This window comes from Podarcis pityusensis (assembly GCF_964106645.2).
Source record: "Podarcis pityusensis genome assembly, chromosome: 4".
Taxonomy (NCBI): Eukaryota; Metazoa; Chordata; class Lepidosauria; order Squamata; family Lacertidae; genus Podarcis; species Podarcis pityusensis.
The window spans coordinates 93,153,543-93,173,838 of NC_138027.1; positions in this window are offsets into that span (position 1 = coordinate 93,153,543).

Below are 20,296 nucleotides of genomic sequence, written 5' to 3' on the forward strand. Positions count from 1 at the left end.
AATCAGGATTCTTTTACTTCCTACACAGTTGGAAGTGTATTCTTCACTTTGCGGTTCATGCAATGGGATTAGACAATCCTATCTCGATCATAGTCTGATTTAGACTAAGTGAACATGGCAGATGTACATCATTTCCAGAGTGCAGACCCTAACATCTCATGCCCTATTCCCCCCCCCCATTTATTCTAATATTACTTCTTGTACACATTATTTGGTTGGAGAACTGTATCACAAAATTCAGAGAAGGGCAAATTTCAAAGAATAGCTGTGTCTAGGCTTTATTTATTCAAAAAAGTGTAGATTTGCGTTAAAATGTGAACTAAATCCAAATTTCAGCCTGCGGTCAGTGTAAAATCCCTGCATATTCTTGCTGGTTTGTGTGTACAAATTCTCCTACAGGTCATCGAGGCGATTTAAAATGCAAGTATTCTAACCAATTCTATTTTAGCTTGTGGTACATGACTAAGCATATTGCAAAACACTCAGGTGATACGAGTACTACTGGTAAGGTCAAGAAGTGCAATTCGACGTTAAGACTTGAGTAATGGCTGAGGTTTGAAAGAAGTCACATTTAAGCTTAAAATGTCTTGCACGTTTACCATCAACTTACAGCTCCAGCACTGTACAGTGGATGCAACAAGGTGGAAAATGGAATAACCAGGGCCTCCTGCAGAGCTCAAATTTACAGGAAACATTGATGAAGCCCAGAGAGGTTTTAAACACAGGTTTGACCTATATGTGGAATCAATTGGAGCAGAAGTGAAATGAGACTCTTAGGTTTGCCCTGCTTGTTAGGAGTCTAGGATCAGGCTGGTCTTGATGTGTGGAGCAGTTACATGCCCTAGCGATAAATCAGTTATTGTAATGTGTGTCATGTTGCGCTTATAGAAATAAAGAAAGAAACAGCTGTTTCTGGTGCAGGTATAAAACAACATACTAGTGCAGCTATCAAAGAATGCATTATGAAGTTGAGATTAATCAGTGCTGTCTTGACATTTCAACATATGTTGAACAACATATGTTAGGACTGCTAACAAAAACTGCAACAAGAAGAGGCCATACCTTCTAACATTTTTTGGATGGAAATAGGGACATCCTATTCCATCATCATCATTTTACCCCATCATTTTGCCCCAGCCACTCTGTAGCTTCCAAGAAATATAAAAACATACTAAAACATTAAACATTTAAAACCTTCCCTATACAGTGGTGCCTTGGTTCTCATATGGCTTAGTTGTTGAACAAATCGGCTCCCGAACGCCGCAAGCCCAGAAGCAAGTGTTCCAGTTTGTGAACGTTTTCAGAAGCCGAACATCTGACACGGCTTCCGATTGAGTGCAGGAATCTCCTGCTGCCAATTGGAAGCCGCACTTTGGTTTTTGAACAGTTTCAGGTCTCGAACGGACTCCCGGAATGGATTAAGTTTGAGAACCAAGGTACAGGGCTGCCTTCAGATGGCTCGGGGGTCAGATAACTTCATACCCTTCAAAATTTCTCCGATGAAAATAAGGACATCCTACCAAAACCTTCAACATTTTTCTGTTGAAAATGGGGGTGTCATAAGGAAAAAGCAGGATATTCTGCGGTCAAATCAGAAACTGGGATGGCTTCTCTAAATACGGGACTGTCCCTGGAAAATAGGGACAGTTGGAGGTTCTAAGAGGCACTAAGTGAGAGAAACAATTTCTTTTTTTTTCAATTCTTTTTATTAATTTTCTATAACCAAACAACGAAAAGTAAAAACAACAACAACAAATAAACACACCAAAGGAAAAAGAAAACATCAACCAAAACAGAAAACATAAACAGACCAAAAGACAATCATTAATTAACAACAAATAATGGTTGACTTCCCTCCATCTCGGTTTTGGGTTATGTAAAATAATAATTCCATTCTGCAGTTTTCATTTTAAAACATCTACACATCACAAGGATTATGTTAAACCTACTGTGATTTTTATATCTCTAGAATTTGTTTCCATGTAATAAATACAATCGTCAATAAACTTTGTACCTTTTTGCTGTCTGATATTCTGCATCATTTTTGCCAAATCCATATATTCAAATAATTTAATTTGCCAATCTTTAACGGTCGGGATATTTGGGGTTTTCCAATTTTGTGCTAACAGGATCCTGGCAGCTACAGTTGCATATTGAAACATTATATGGTCTTCTTTCTTAATCTCGTCTCCGATCATTCCCAGAAGGAAGGTTTCGGGTTTTTTAACGAAAGTGTATTTAAATATTTTTTTTCAATTCGTTGTATATGGATTCCCAAAATTTTTTAATTTCTTCACACTTCCACCACATATGGTAGAAACTTCCTTCTTTAGTTTTATACTTCCAACACCTTTTATCTCCAGTCTTATACATTTTTTGCAATTTCACAGGGGTGATGTACCAACGGTACATCATCTTTTCCATATTTTCTCTAAGGGTAGTGCAGGCTGTGAATTTCATTCCTTTACTCCACAACCTCGTCCATTTGTCAAAATCCAAATTGTATCCGATGTCTATCCCCCATTTTACCATAACATCCTTGACCTCTTCGTCCTTAGTGTCCCATTCTAATAACTGATTATACATTTTAGATAGAAGTTTGGTTTTACTTTCTATTATCTCTACCTGGAACTTAGATTTTTTCTCATTCATCCCAATCTTTTTATCTTCCTTCCATAAGGTGTTAATTTGATGATACTGCAACCAACCTGTTAATTTGTTTTTTAACACATCGTATGGTCTAATTTTCCATCCTCTTTCTGATCTTTCCAGGAGGTCTTCATAGGTCCATCTCTCACCTTCTATATTTATTTTTTTAATAGTTAAGATATCAATAGGCGATAGCCACCAGGGGGTATTTTTTTTCCAACATTTTCTATTCTTTTCCCATGCCTCTAACAATGTTCCTCTGATAATATGATTTGAGAAGCCTTTATGCACCTTTTCCTTATTCTGCCAGAGATAAGCATGCCAGCCAAATCTTAAATCGAAGCCTTCTAAGTCCAGCAGATCTGTGTTTTTTAAGACAATCCATTCTCTAAGCCAGTAAAGGCACGAGGCTTCATAATACAATCTCAAATTTGGGACCGCAAATCCTCCTCTGTCTTTTCTATCTATTAACAATTTAAATCTAATTCTCGGTCTTTTGCCTTGCCATATAAATTTAGAGAGAATTTTTTGCCAGTTTTTGAATATTGAACTTCCTCTAATCACCGGGACATTTTGGAATAAAAATAATAGTTTCGGCAGTATGCACATCTTAATTGCTGCCATTCTACCTGACCAGGAGAGTTTTATCCTATTCCAAATATCTAATTCCTTTTGAATTTCCTTTCAGGTGTTTATGTAGTTATGGGCCATTAAATTTATGCTTTTCATCGTTAGCCAAACTCCCAGGTATTTTACCTTTTTTGCTTCTTTGATTCCAGATTGAAGTTCTAACTGCCTCCTTAAATCTTCCCCCATGTTCTTAACCATCATTTTAGTTTTGGTTTTATTTAACTTAAAGCCTGCTACTTTCCCAAATTCCTCTAGAAGTACCAGGACTTTATCAATATTTTTTTTTGGGTCCTCCAATGATATTACCAAGTCATCAGCGTACGCTTTCAGTTTGTATTCTTTCACCCCAATTCTGATTCCTCGTATCTCTGGTGTTTTCCTTATCTTATTTGCGATTACTTCTAATACCATTATAAATAAAAGCGGTGACAGGGCGCAACCTTATCTCGTACCCTTTGAAATTTCGAATGCGTCAGATAAATTATTGTTAATAATCAGTTTGGTTCTTTGACTTGAGTAGATTGCTTTAATTCCCTCCATGAAGGCACCTTCTATCCCTGCTGTCTCCATGCACTTTAATAGGAACTGCCAGGATACATTATCGAATGCTTTTTCTGCATCGATAAAAATTAATACTGCAGGGATTTCATTCTTCCTTTCCAGGTATTCGATGATGTTTCAAAAGGACCTACGTCTTATTTGCAGCAATGGTCAAAGAGCACAATATGTTTAAACCTTTTTCAGTGTCAAGTAATCCAATGTCATCAAAACAGCTTCCTGTTTCTGTATGGTTTGGAGGTTGTGAAACTAAACAGTAGTTTTCAACCCTGGCAGCACCTTTTTACGAAAGGCCTAGCAAGAACAACATATGATCTTCTTTTATATACTTTACTTCATGGACCTAACTATACTGTCATATGGCTTCATTCCACCTTAGTGCAGAAGCTGTTTGCCCAATGGTGTGGAGTGGCTGGGGCAATCCAGTCAGATGGGTGGGGTACAAATAATAAAATTGTTTTTGTTGTTGTAATGCTAGCTTCCCAGCAATAGGGGTCACTGCTGCTTGCTCGGAAGGGTTAGATAGTGGGAGGTAGGTGCAGTGGGGGCACACTGGCAGAAGCATTGGATTTGCTCCCTTGTTATGCCCATTCCACCCCAAATTCCCCTACTCCCCCCCAGTAAATGGCAGTGACCCCACCACTGAAAGCTAGCATTAGAGCTCTGCCCCACCAGGAAGGCTGTTTCCACCTTCGTGATGTGGTTGCCTTTGGCTGCTACATCTTTGAATTAAAGCAAGATTCAAAGCAAATTTGGAGGCTTATTCTCAGAACAGACCTTAGATCACCTCACTAAGGTGATAAGGTCAAGGCAACCTCTTCTGTACCTGACATATTAATTCATCCCTTGTCCTTATCAGACACATATTTGCTTCATTCCTCTATGCCACCTTCGATAGTCCAGGGAGGTGGACAATGTGAAGGTTCAGCAGAGCATTATGGGAGGTAAAGGTAAAAAATAAAGGACCCCTGAACTGTTAAGTCCAATCAAAGGCAACTATGGGGTGCGCTCATCTCGCTTTCAGGCCGAGGGAGTTGGCGTTTGTCCACAGACAGCTTTCCGGATCATGTGGCCACCATGACTAAACCGCTTCTGGTGCAATGGAACACCGTAATGGAAACCAGAGAGCACGGAAATGCTGTTTACCTTCCTGCCACAGTGGTACCTATTTATCTACTTGCACTGGCATATTTTCGAACTAAGTTGGCAGGAGCTGGGATAGAGCAATGGGAGCTCACCCCGTCATGGGGATTCGAACCGCCGACCTTCTGATCGGCAAGACCCAGAGGCTCAGTGGTTTAGACCACAGTGCCACCCGCATCCCAGATGGGAGAAGCCACTGTTGGCACGACTTCTGTCATTGCACATACGCCAACAGAGCAATCACATTATTCTCCAGGGCTGCTTGGGAGCTGTCAGTTGCCTGTCAAACTATGGCCAACCCTTAGATTTCTGGCAATGCTTTAGTCCAAAAGGTAGTTTTACCAACTAGGCTGAAAGCATGTACTGTATTCTACTCCCATTTTCTTCTGTTTGATATGTCGCTCCTTTATGAGTGTCTCCTGGGCAGCCAGAAACCTATTTCAGTCTCAGGCAAGATAACAGAAATATCTCTACATGACTTGTTCTTCTTCCAGAGGTTTTTAATTTATTTTAAATGGGGCTGATTTTGACGTTGTTGGGATTAGTTATTGTTTTAGAACTGAGAGCATTTTAGTTTTCAGCTCCCATCTTTATTATTAGTCTTTAGACAATCTAACTTTCTCACAAAAGAGGAAAATGATGCATTGTTTGTTTTACAATGATGCTATGTTTGCCTTGCCCCAAACACTTCTATAGCCTGTGCGTCGTCTCCTTGGCTTGGACAGGGACCTCCCCATCACCCACCCTCCATTTTTATGTTACTGGAGGTGGTTTCAATGGAGAGGTTCAGTCTAGGCCAGGAGATCCACAGGCTTCAGTTGCTACCATACGTGGGTGGCCCATCTGAAGCATCTGGGAGATGTCTCAAGTCCAATAGCAATGGTTTAAATTTTAGGGCTTGCCAGAATACATGCTTCAGAGCTTTTTAATAAACAACACCTATCATTCAGGAGGGGGAGAAAGAGAGTAATCTGGAAAAGGTGCCCTCGGAAATGTCTTAGGCTAAATGAGTCTTTTATTTTTATCCTTTGGGAATGATTTAATACGACTCCATTTTTGCTCCCAGTGAGAAGCTCTGGTCTTGTTTTTCTCCGTGTCTGGAACAAATTGAAATAGCTTTGCTGAACCAATGGGTACAATGGAGCCTCTTGCCCAGCAATGATTGTTTCATGACAGGCTTTTCAGACCTTCTCATTCTTCTCCCTTTGGGATAGTTCTGTGGTTTCCATGCCATTAATGGCAGACTTGCAAAGCACAGTCTAGAGTCAGATGTTATTATTGTTGATCTGATAACATCTAATCAACTCTTTCCCACCACCGCTCACTTAAATCAACCATTTGATTGGTATCTTCTACTACAAGACAGAAACGGATATCTGTGCTCTCACTCTGCAGTTCTGCCATGTTTTGGAACAGGAACACCCCATTTTTTGGTGGGTACTAGCACAGCCACACTCTGACAACAACCAGTTGGTTCTATATGTTGTTGTTGTTGTGATAGTGGTGTTAATTAATTAATTAATTAATTAAATTTCTATAACATCCTTCAACCAAAGTTCTAAAGGCAGTTCACAACGTAAAAATACAAAATAAAACCACAAAATACATAATAAAAACAAGAGGAAAGCAAACCTATATGCTCCCTCCCTCAAGCACATTTAAAAGGACACAGGCTGCCTTTGACTTCCGGATTTTTCAGTCTCTTGTTGAGAACTGGCTGTTCCATAGGCAGCCTCCCAAGGTGTGTGTGTGGGGGGGGGCAAAATACACTAACTTAGAATTTTCTTGTTTTAAACTCTTAGTAACTGTACTTTGCAACAGGGAGGTTTTGTAATAAATTCAGGGGCAAGCCAAAGCAGCCAAACCAACAGACTTCAAAATCCCATTTCATGTGATCAGTTCTACTGAAAATTAATTGCACTGAAATGTGCTTAGCTGTTGCTGGATCTAGCCCTTAATGTTCAAGATCCACTCTGGAGGTGCTCCCATGCCTACAAATTTTATCAGCTTCTGTAAAGAGGGGGAAATGGTATAGTTGTTTTTAGATATCTGATTACAGTGAATGGGGAGATGGGGAGAAAGAGATACCTTTGTTTTTAACAGGTCTAATTTGTTCCCAATAATGAGTTGACCCAGAAACACAAGAGTGGCTTTGAAACAGATTGGAGTTACAGATACAAGCATAGCTGTCAACCGTCCCTTATTTGGCGGGAAACTCCCTTATCCCAGCGCCGTGTCCCGCTGCTGTCCCTTATTCATGATGTCCCTTAAATTTCCCGGGTTTCAAAGGAAGCAGCTCCTTTCTCTCCCTCCCTGCTGGCCAGGGAGGAGGGAGGGTCCAACTGTGTTGCTTGGCTGCCCCGCCCGCCCCCCTCCAGCCTCCTCTCACCAGCCTCGGCCCCCGGAAGCCCCTCCCCGCCGGGACTGGTGGGAGCCTCAGACCCTTCTGCCGCCATCCTCCTTGCAGCCGCCGAACTGAGCATCTCTGCCTGAGGCCTCTCCTCTGCCCGCTGCCGCCGCTCCCACTAGGCCGTACTGCAGCTGTGCCGCCGAAGGACCCGAATGAGATGGGCAGCCTGGCACAGCCTATGAATTGCTGAGGAGCCTTGAGAGGAGAGCGAGGGCAACCACAGAGAAAGCAGTTCAGAGAGAGGAGGAGGAGGCGGAGGTGGAGGCGGAGGCGCGGGCAGGTGTTCCAAGGGCTAACCATAGAGGGGGAAAGCGGAGGAAGGACCGCAAGCGCTTCTCCCATAGATTTTTAGTGGTAGACTAGCATAGATGGTCTGATCTGCAGGTTTACTTCGGGCGCTGTTTGGCCCCCCTTCCTCCTGCCCCACCTGATGGAACTGAGAGCTGCAGATGGAGCACGAGAGAAAAGATACAGAACTGCAGCAGCATCTTCATAGCTTGGACTTCGTTTTGCACAAAAAGTGGTTGCTGCTTGTAGTTATTTAATTGCAGTGTTTCGTCAGCTGGTGTCTTGAGCAGCAACCTCTGGAAACGAAGGGCTAAAAACTGGCGCTGCTCTCCAAAATTATCTGGTCCCTTTTAACTTCGCATTTCAACTGGTTGACTAAAATCCCTTATTATGGCTGCTGATCCCTTATTTTCGAGGCTGCTGGTCCCTTATTTTCAAATCTGCAAGTTGACAGCTATGGATACAAGCCAGTCTTGTGCCCAGACCATATATTGATACAACTATGGAAGATATCTGTCTATATAAGGAGTTCAGAGGAATCTTTGCTTTTAATCACCTTTCCCTGGTGCCCTCCATATGTTTTGGACTACAATATGCATCAACCTCAGCCATTGTGACCAGTGTTTCAGGATGATGGGAGTTTTAGTCTAAACATATCGAAGGCAGCAGGTTGGGGTAGCTGCCTTAAATTTGCAATAAAATGTTCATTAAAAAAAAAAAATCAGTTGAAACATAAAATCTGGGAGACAGTGACCAGTTTTGCAGTGCCATCCCTCTCATACCTACACAGTATCTCACAAAGAGATGCACTTAAAATAGATCCAAAATTGAAGTTTAAATTGTGACCGGCTGTGCTGTAAATGGCACAGCCTAGAATAGTCTCACTCAAATACTGGTGATGATGTCCAGGGGACCATTCCACAATAAGCAGTTTGTCTGCTGAACTCGGAAAACTAAGCCTAATAATGCAAGTAAACAGGGCACTTAATGATGCAAGCCTTGGGAGCAAGGTACTCAGTTACTCAGTAGTCTTTTAAGGCCTGTGACTCTAATAAAGCTCCCATAGAAAAACCATATTTCCTCCCCAAAGAGCAATATCTTTTTTGGCCATGCCTTGGTGCAGAGAGGAATGTGCTTTGAAAAATGACACCTGAATACAAAGCAATGGAAATAGATTGAGATATGAAAGACATAGGGCCTGCGTTTTACTTGAGAGCTTTGGCTGTAGCACAGATACCATTTTTTCCACTTATTCCAAAGTGGCTGGGTTTTCATTGCCTGTTCAGTTCTCTAGGTAAGAATCTGCCAGTGGTTTGTTTGCTTTCTTTTCTTTCTTTTCTTTTGACAAGGTCACTCATGCACAGTGCAATTTATTATTTATATAGCACCATCAGCATACAAGGATCTTTAATGTCTTGTTAAAGGACAGTCCTGGCAAGCTAAGATACATTTCTGAAGTGCAAAAAGAAATCAGCCATATTTCTAAAAATCAGCCCCTCTGCCTCTTTATGCAGGTAGCAACAAAAGACGAATTGAAATATATATATGGATGGAGCTTAAATGATGAACGGCCTTGGATGAAATGCACTGACCAACTCCCAGAAGGGTTTCTTCATATTGTCGATGCATGGAGAAATCTCGGCTTGGCAAGCAGTGAAGTGGAAGTGAGCAATTAGTTGCACAACCAAATTCCCTGTAATTCAGGGTTACAAAATTTAACCCTCACACATTTGCCCATATAGATTGGGCTTTCCCAACCAGGGCCGTCTTACCCATAGGCACTAGGGGTGCGGGTCACCCAGGAGCTGGGCTCTCAGGGACACCAGGCCAAGAGTCTGGGGCTGAGATTTGGAATCCGGGGATTGGGAAGAGCCGACAGCAGCTACAGAGCAGAGCAGAGCCTGTCGGAGTGCCACAGCTCTTCTGCTGCAGGCAAGCGAGGTGCTGAGGCAGCCGGCTGGCTCCACCCTCCTGCACGCCTGCGATTGGCGGGCTGTCAAGAGGCCCACCCAGTGCACGCTGCTCACACAAGGTGCCCGGCTTCGCTCAGTCGCCACTACCACCGCCTTGGGTTCGATTGTTGTTGCACTGGGCTCTGCTTGCCCCCCCCCCCAGCCTTGCTCTACTGCCTCCTCTGCTTCAGGCTCCTCTGTTGCTGCTGAGACGGCCAACCCTAAAAAAAGGTCAACAACTTTGGGCAACCTGGGGGGGAAGCGGCAGGTGGGTCTTTGCCCTGTTCCCAACTTGATACATACCAGGTATTATACTACAGCTTCAGTCAGTCGCCGCTGCTGCCTTGGGCTCGGCCATTGTTGTACTGGGCTGTGCTTGCCCCCCCCACCCCCAGGTGCCCTAACTATTTGCAATACTGGGTGGTGGGAATTATAGCCTGAAATGTCTGGAAGACATGATGTAGATAGCTCCTGCAGCATACCACACAAACACAAGTAAACTGCCTTTTACTCCTAACTCCTCTTATCAATTTTATTTTTTGTGTTATCTGAACCCCTCTTTTTCTTTGAACAAGCCCAATAAGCTATAGCTAGTTAACATGTTTTGTAAACACTCCCCCCCCCCAAGATTTAATCGGGGCACCCTGAATTTACAGAAGCTGCCCCAGCTTCTGATCCCATTCCGGAAGGAGGAATCAATGGCAGGGAGGGGTAAGTGACAGAGATGGGGGTGCCCCAAATTTTTATTCCAAAATGATGGCAGGTATGGTTTTGATTGTGAAGTCTGTTACTATAGGCCTATCCACTGCTTGTCCCATTGCTCTCCCCACCCCACCCAGGAAAACCACTCTTTAGTGCTCAAGCAGAGCAAAGAGCAATCGGCTTTTCTGTGGCTTGCCATTTGTTCTGCTATAGAGCTAAAGAGTGGGTTTTCCCTGGGGAAGGAGCAGGGCAAGTGGAAAAAATCTCGGTCCCTATGCCTAGAAGGCATGGGTCAAGTGGAAAACCATTCTGACCCACTTGTCCCATGCCTGGAAAGCAAGGAAGTGTGGGTGAGCCTTATGGCTGCCTTCACACAGCAGCTTATTCCATTTCCCTGACATTTCCCTGTTAATTTCTGCATTATCTGTGAATTGTCACATGATGTAAAGGCCACTTCTGGAAACATAACAGAATATAGGGCAAATTCAGTGCTTATTTGTGTGTGCTTTTTTTAAATCCTGGAAGCAAATAACACAGAAATGAGAGGTAAAATTGTGCTATATTCCACTATAACTCCAGGAGTGGCTTTTATGTTGTGTGAAAGCTCAGATTAACAACTTGGGGAAATGGAAAAAATTGACATGTGAATGCAGCCTAAGTTAACTTAAGGCCTACATAAGATGAGTGGTTTGAGCATTTGAGGAGTTTTCATTGAAGACTGTAGTTAGATCTGCATTTTGCATTCTTTCCAAACGTACTTTCTTTCTTTTTCATTAACTTGAGTAGACAGGCTGGTATGAAATATACTGGTCATATGACATATTTTTGTAAAACAGATACGTGTGTGCAGAAAACACAATTGACTTGTCTGAAATTCATCACGTTTATTTACAGTCTGGAAATCTAATTTGGAGAATGGGTTTGAAAATTGTTTATACCTGGAGGGTGGAATCCTTCTGACAATAAAAGGATTACATGGCAAGAACTCCTTCTCCATTTCAAAACATCTAGAGAGCGGGGGAGAGAATCTCTTTGCTTCATTACCTATACATCACACTTTGCTTTCAAGCATTATAAATGTGACACCTTTTTTGTCCTTGAAAAGCAGCTGTATTGTTACGCCTTTGTCCCAGATGGTGTTAAATGACAAGAGGAGAGTCACAGAAGCAATTTAAGAAAGTTGCTTAAATCTCGACAGGCACATATTGTGTTCTGTATTGAGAGCTGGGAAGCGATGGTTCCTTCAAGTCAGAATTGCACATGGCTTTTGAAGGTTTCCATGGGATTCAGCTCTTACACTTGTGTATCCTTTACTTTCATGGTTTCCGTCTTGTTAAACATGGGGGTGGGACTGCCTTTCAGGATCTCTGTTGAATTACCAGTTTCCGTATGAGTACCCATGTGTCCAAAGGGAGGGCATATCCAATTCCCTCTCATCCATCCATACAGAAAATGTCAGGTCACCTTCTGGTTGTCCCCATTCTGTGGGAGGGATTCCAGAGCATACTGGTAATTTAGATTTGCATAGATTGAAGCACTCTGTCACCACAGCACATCAAATCCACTTAAGAAATACAGTCTTTTTCAACTAGGAATGTGAAGGGGAAATGCAGTCAAAAGTGTGGGAGGAACCAATTATTGATGCATACGCAAATCAGGATGGAAGTCCATTGTTGTGTAAGCTTCCCCCAAAATAAAAATCCTCAGTAAACGGATCATTTGGAGAAGCCTATAAACGCATGACAATTAAAACCACAGGCTTATGAAACAGCAGCCACTAACTCAGTCTCCAGCAATAGTGCCAAGTTTGTCAGAAGAGTCTCTCAAGACAATAAGCATCTTGTTGTTCTCTTAACAAGATATTGATGCAAAGTGCTTGCTCCCTTCTGTGGAATTCTTCAAAGGATGCAATGTACCACTTGATCAGAGACTTCTCCCTTGTGCTTAGGGATCTCTCTCTAACATCCAGCCCAGGGCTGCAGCTTGCAGTACTGCTAGTAACATCAAGAGTCTTCCAGTCAGGCACTTGCTTCCCAGGAGCCTGGGGTCAGCTGGGACAAAGAGGTGGTAGAGACTGCAATGGGAATCCTTGTCCAGACAGTTTAGGCTGGGGAGAGACACATGGTCTTTGGAAAGGAAAGGGATGATGGTTCCCTCAAGATGGTTCATCTGGTTTTCCTTGTTTGGCATTACCATAAGACAGCCCATGAGGCACCAGGGCAGACTTCTCCTTTTCTTCCTCCATACTCAGCCCAGTCAGTGCTTTCCCACACATCTCTGTCTGGCTTTCCTTTTCCGGATTCCTTTTCCGGATCTTTCTTGCCTCTTGGGCCAACCTCACCCTAGTATCTCCGGCTATCCTGTCTCTCCATCTTCTGTGTCATCAGTACCCATCTGAACATCTGGCACCATTTTAAGGATACAACAGTGACTTCTGGTGCTGCTCCACCCTCCTGGATTGGCTACAGCTGGTCTCCTTGCCACTAGGGCTGGGCGATACCTGGTTTTCAATATTACAATATATCGCCAGCTAAATATCACAATATCTTGATATATCTCTGGTGGTGGACAGCCTTGCTGGGCCTCCCTGTGGCAGCAGAGGGTCCTGCCAAATCTCCCTGCAGATGTACCCCTACAATGAGCTAACCTATATCAGGGGTGGTAGTCTATGGACACATGCAAGGATTGGTAGTTCAGAAACACATCTGTAGCTCTATTCTGGTGCTTGCAGCAAACAAGACTGGGCTTAAAGTTGGGAGCACCTTGCCCAGAACATCCCAATGAATGGCATATTCATAGAATCATAGAAACATATAATTGTAGAGTTGGAAGGCAGCGCAAGGGTAATCAAGTCCAACCCTCTGCAATGCAGGAATCTTTTGCCCAATACGGGGCTCAAACCCATGATCCTGTGATTAAGAGTCTCATGCTCTACTGACTGAGCTATGTCCAGCACATCACACTTAGCAGCATTCAGGTGAGCAAACTTAGAACCTTGCGACTGTGAATCTTGTTTTGTCTCAATTCAGCTGCAAGTTATCAGGTGTTGTAGGACTCTGAATTCAAAACACATGATACATAAAGCACCGCAGAGTAAAGGAATGCTAACACCCCAGTGTCTTGAATGGGATTTAAAAATGTACAACTGTGAACTGGATTATGACCAGCTTCTTTAAACAATAGCATGGAAGTTGATACAATTGTAGATGAATATTGAGGGCAAGTAATTTTACTATAACATAGCTGAAAACCTTTCTAACCATGATCAATGATTATTTTAACAGTGTGCTCATGCTGCGATGGCAATTAGGATTTTAGATAATGCTATCTTTTGATATCTGTGCTTAGAAAGGATTCCTGCTGGTCTAATGAGCAGCAAAATATGTAGTGCTGTGTTTGTGCTTAATTTTAGGGATGACCAAAACTCCCGTGGGGGATTTTAATCTGATCTTCTTCAAAACAATACCAACTCATTATGTTCCCATAACAAAAGGAAATAATGCACGTCTTTCCAAACTGGCAGGTCTACATGGTACATGGAGCTGAGTCTGGGAACAGGTCTGGAATAAACCTTGTTAGAATGGGACACATTAAGATTGGAATGTGTGTTTTCTATGGCTGCAATCAGCACACAATTAGGCTGCTTAAATCCTGTTGATTTAAGCACTATTGTGGAAAGCATGAATACCGTTTAAGTCTACTTGTGTACAAGATTTCATCATATCTCTCTCTCTCTCTTTGTGTGTGTGTGTGTGTGTGTGTGTGTGTGTACACGTCCATAAAAGATGAAACCTTGTACACAATTAGACTTAATATATATAAAACAAAACAGAATTTCTTGACATCTCTATAAGATTGCAATGGGCAAAATTGCAGATACGCATTTTGGAAATGTCAGTTGTAAAAGCCACCCTTCAGAATTCCCTCCATCACATTGACCCATCACATTCTCACAACCACTTGCTGTTCTTTGATACATATTGAAAGTAGGTTGGCTCCTCTTTCATTCCAGCTTTGGTTTTTTTACATTTGTGTTGGATTTATTTTAGACTATTTGCCTTGTGTGCTTTTGTCCAAGCACATACATTGAAAAAGTAACTTAAAACATTGAGTGAGTGAGTGAATAAATCTCTCCTCAGATGAAGGGTGAATTTATATAAATCATTTCTGAGAAAATATCACAGAAAACCTCAAATTTCCCCATGGTTAATTTGTTATGTTTGACCATTTCCGAGAACACTTTTTCCTGAAAATTGAAACATAGGTAGAAGTGAAGAGAGACTATTCTAACTTAAGAACAGTATCATGGCAGCACCTTCATAGGAATGGGGAAGAAATTTGATTCATTTCACATTTAAAGGCAACCCTACCTGATTTGCTATTTCCAAAACCAAGTGTGAACCAAAACCCAGCCAGTCTTCGAGATTCACACTTTCCCGAATTTTGCTGTACAGATCTCCAGCCAAGTTATGCATACAAAAATGCATATACTAGGCTGAAGTGTGCACGAAATGGCATATATTAGTGAAAATAACAAAAAAGTATATTAGGGGGGAATTATTTGCAAAACGCATATATACATATTGCACAATACAAGTGTATATTAGGAAAAATGTTTTCCTGAATCAGCGTGTTTTTACATGAGTAGAATGTGTCCTTTTATTTAAAATGCATCTCTGGGTTATTTGTGGGGCATAGGAATTTGTTCTTTTTTTTTTTTTTCAAAATATAGTCTGGCCCACCACAGGGTCTGAGGGACAGTAGACCGGCCCCCTGCTGAAAAAGTTTGCTGACCCCTGGTTTAGAGCCATGTTCTGAGCTGGCATGACAAAAGAGAAGGAGGAGGAGGAGGAGCCTAGTCACCTTCCAAAACAACTACTCTATTCCGAACTTAAAAATGGGAAGCATAATGCTGGTGGTCAACAAAAGAGTTTTAAGGATTCTCTCAAGGCAAATCTTTAAAAATGTAGTATAAACACTGACAACTGGGAAACACTGGCCTGCGGGCGCTCCAATTGGAGAACAGCCTTTACCAAAGGTGTCATGGGCTTTGAAGATGCTCAAACTCAGGACAAAAGGGAGAAACATACTAAGGCACGCTATGAGTGATTGCTAAAGAAGAAGACAGAGAACTTGCAGATGTGTTTAGAGACATGTTCTGAGCTAGCATGACAAAAGAGGAGGAAGAGGGAAGAGGAGACCACCTGTGTTGTTATTTCCTTGTCCTGATTACTAGAAGAACCATAGCTGAATGGTAGAGCATCTGCCTTGCATGCAAAATGTCCCAGATCTGGCATCTCAGCTAAGACTGGTAATTGCCCCTGTTTGAAACCCTGGAGAGCCATTGCCCAGTAGATGGAATACTAAGCTAGATGTGGCAGTAGTCTGACTCCATATATGGCAACTCCCTGTGTTTTTATGAGTTTTAACCCATGCTTACAGCACTGAATGTTCTGGAGCTTAAATTCTAGGATAAGGTTTCTTTGTTTCAGCAATGTCTGCTGAGCTGAAATTGGACTAAGAAACAAATGCTACTTTGCACTTTGAAAGATGAATAAAACCTGGCTCTCTGATCTGTGTCAGCTGCTATCAATATTTCAAAAGCGGGTCACACATTTATTGAGGCTGTTGATTGTGTTTTTCCCAGGTTTTTTTTAATTAAAAAAGAGGTGTAAGTAAACAGATCACATTCAATTAATTCCCTCCTTGATGATCTGCTGAGAATTCTTTTAGCCTCTCTTCTTCATTATTATTTTAAAAGAAGTGTTTAATTGGGCTATCACATTAACAATAGTGCTGTTCTGCTACATTCCTGACCTTTCACTTCTGGTGAGGATACCTGTTGAGTAGTTTGGAATGTATTGGAACCATTGGAATGTATTTGGAACCATTATGAAGGTAATTTGGCCAATACTCTCTATTTTGCCTTGTAACACTGGTGGTTTCACTAAAGCCCACCAGCCAAAATGGTGAAACAGATGCTGATGGTCTACATGAATTCTGAAATCTCATGCTTGAATATTTCCCACTGTAATTAATGACAATTATAAATACTTCAGTTATTTAAAAAAACTTTATTAGTAACACACTTGAACTGAAAATAATCAGTTGCTTAATAAGTAGTTTTCCAACTCTGGAAGAGATAATCCAAACCATACCTCTGCTTCCTATCTGAGGACTGGATTCCTTAAGGCTAGCGGGTGAGAGAGCTTGTTTGCTTAAGAGAGGCTTAGTAAGACCCATGTGGATAAACTGATGATCATGCGTACAATTAGCTAAAAGCAAGAACTTCCATTGGATTTAATGTCCAATTAAACATGCATGAATCATACTGTACATTTTATAATTGGATTTGCTTAGTGGTATTCAATGACTAAGGTAGGGTGGCCATATTTCAAAAAGTCAAAATCCAAGCACAAATGCTGTTTAGGTTTTTGTGGGGTTTTTTGTCCGAAGTAGTTGGTCTTATGGCAACCCTAACTAAGGAGTAGCAGAAGTCTCAGGAAATAAAGACATAGAAGTAAAAGTGATAGACTTTAGCATTCTTAATTCTGTGTTGAAGCACGGATCTTAATCCCTCCCTGAGATGACTGGCCTTAGTATGGAAAAATGGAGCAACTATCTCAGACAGCAGCCAACCGGCTATTCCTCTGGAATCCCAAGCATGCCAGTCATGCTCCTTGATTGTTGAGGTTTGGTGGTGGAGACAACGCCCACAATGACCGCTCCCTGCTTAAAACGGGGGGCGCCCTTTGCGTGGACGCGCGCAGCCCTGGATCTGGAGCAGCCCCATCAGCATAGGCTTGGCTTTGCCTTCCCTCAGGTGGGATACCTGGAGGTCCCCGCCTACCTCAGTCAGTTGTCCAATCCCACCTGGGGGAAGCGTTGCCAAGGAGACCAGGCCAGGTAGGGGGAGGGATTACCTGCCCACACAATAGAGGGAGGATCTTACCTGGGAATCCTCACTTGGCTCCAGAGCTTCTCCCACCCTACCCACCCTCAGTTAATGTCTTCCTTTGCAGGTTAACTTTTCTTCATAGGTTTTGCAGGCTAACTTTTCTTCACAGGTATGCGGGCGCTGCTACGATAAGGTCGCTGTTAAAGGGCCGGAAAGGAATTTCCCTGCATTGGCAGGTTTCGCCTTTCCTGTAGCAAAACGTCACCACCTTGGCGGTATCAGGCCTTGGGCGGAATCCTTTAGTCCATCTTCCTCTTTGCGGCGGCGATACCAGGGTTCCCCGTTAAAGGGGTTTCTGAAGGGAGGCTTTGACCTACGCCGAAAGGTCGTCACTGCTTTCCCCTGCGGCGGTGGCGGCGGCGTAACGGGGGCGGCTATCTCTGCTTGAACATATGTTCTCCAGAGCCGGCCCATCCCCCCCCCCCACACACACTGGATAACCCTGAAGCTTCCTAGGTCCCCGGCTGGGGACTGGGGAGGGAGAATGCCCAATGCCTGAGCCAAGGTCTACCCACATTTGAAATTTAATAAAGTTGTGGCCAATTTAATCCCATAGCACGTTGTCTTGAGTCGTTATTCCACATGACGGGGGGAACCGCTCGGGATCTGGGGACTCTGCCTGTCCACGCAATAGTAGGCTAACATGTTTCTGTAACCATGGAAGTTGCATTTAAATGCTCTCATCTGGAGCCTCCTGAATGTCCTAATAGGCACACAGAACACCTGCAGCTCTTGTGAGTGGTGAAGTTCAATGCAACCTGGAACACAAGCAACTGCAGTAAATTGCTGGCCAATAAAATTGCTGGACTATGGATAGGTTTTGGGGGTGTACTACTTTTATTCTTTTCTTTATATGCACATTCCTGTAATCCATAAAGAAAACATGTATCCTACATGTCGGGAAAGATAGGTAAGCAGGTTTTGAGTGTATAGGCTCCAAATCAATTACAGTTGTTTTAATTTCCATTCTTTGTTTTTCATCTGTCTTTTCCTTCCTGTAGCACTTCACAATAAGCAGCTCCACTGAATGAAGAACAAATGGAAAGCTTTAGAAAATAAAGTTATATTTTTAAATGAGACGATGAAACCCATGTGCATTGCAAAGTAATTGATTTTTCTTTAATTGCGAGGCACCCCTCTGCCCAAATCTTGACAGCTTCTTTGGAACATTCATTTTTTTTTAAAAAAAAACAATTCTTAAGGCTCTTAGGATTAGCTTTTTAATTTGTTCTTCATTAACAAAGTAAGCGCCTGTCACATTTTGACTAGTTAAATTTCTCAGTTTCATTCTCAGCACAGCAATGATGCATTGTGTGCTACAAAGTCATCTTCGGTGTTTCGTTTTATAATCTAGGATTTGAGACAAATGGTGGGGTTTGCAGTGCTTAATTTTTGCATGTCTTTCTATCTGCTCATCCCTAGATTATATTCCAAATCCAAAAGCCCTGTTATATTTCAGCACCTTATTCCTGCCACAACAAGTAACAGAAGCCAGCAATGTGCTCCATGGATGAATGGAGTAAAGCCCCCATGGACTTTTCTGGAAGAAAATAAATGGGGCACAATCTTGGACAAAGCTGAGAGGGACAAGTCTTAGTGATCCCTGGAATGCAAACTTCTGTTTATTCATGCTACTGTTCATTTCCGCAGAGAAGGGTAAAGAAACCCCTACACTTGGAGACAGTTTGGCATGGGTAGAAACTGTGCCGTCATTGACACTGCATGGCCACAGGTATCCTGTGGAGATATACTGTATTACTGTGTGCACGGACTTCATTGACGTCATTATCTAAGATGGCAGAATAAACCGCTAGCTCTGACCATCCACCTCCCCTATTGATTTCAAGCCCCTGAAAGCTAAAGAATATCCAGGAAAGAACTGGACCATTAAAGGGTAAGCCTACCTTGCCCCAAATATCTAAAGAAAAACCACCCAGGAACTACTTTGGCTCCAAAGGCAGCAAGGAAAGATCACTGGCCCTGAAAGTCACATGCATCTCCAAAGAGGACTACAAACCCTTCAAGGACCATTTTAAGCAATTCCAAAAAGATCTAGTGATGGAATGGGACATAGCTTTCAAAGACTTTAGAAACGAAATCATGGAATTGAAAGATTTACTTACCAAATTTACTGAACTGTCCACTTCAACTAATGAACACCTGGAACTAGGAATACGCCATAAATCTGCTATTAAAATACTCACTAAATCTTACAACTTTGCATGGAGTCCTGGGAGGATCAGAGTAGACGTGTAATTTAAAGCTGGAAGGTGTTCCTGCAGGCACTGAGAAAATAGAAAGCCTTTTTTGTTAACTGGCTGAACCAGCAATTTCCAATTGATAAAGTAGGTTTCCAATATCAGCATGGATTAATGTAGCAGGTAGCTTAAAAATACCCTTGAACATATTATGAATAGTCAACATGGTTTAAGAACTGGTGTTCCACAGTGGATTTTGTGCTCTGTTGTTATGACATGCTGCACACACAGTGTTTTGAGAGGAGGAAAAGTATGATGAGTTAATTATCGCTAAAATGTATTAGATGAATATTTTTACACTTCAATATCATAGCTAACATCTACAACTGGTTGATTGCAGAGATGTGAAGCTGCCAGCAGGTCTGCTCCTTAGGGAATCATGCAAACATCAGACAGGGTTTTTGATCCACAGACGGTGTCCTTGTAGCTTTTGACAACCCCCTTCAAATGAATACGTTGATAAAACAGATAAATGTCTCTGCTTCCAAAATCTTCTCCCACTGGGAAAAACAAATTCACACTCTGTTTCCTAAATATAGTAATTAGGGAGAAGGAGAGGTGGGGAGGCAAACTGAGCAATGCCTTCAGCAGGCACATGCGCCACAGAAGAAAGGATTAAGGTCCCAGAGAAAAGAATCTGGGGACTCCAGCAGTCAGAGTCAGGCCCATTACTCTGTGCCACCAAACTAGCCTGGCAGAGGAGAGAGGATTTGAATCTGCCCTCTGTTGTTCTTCAGTGTCTGCTTGG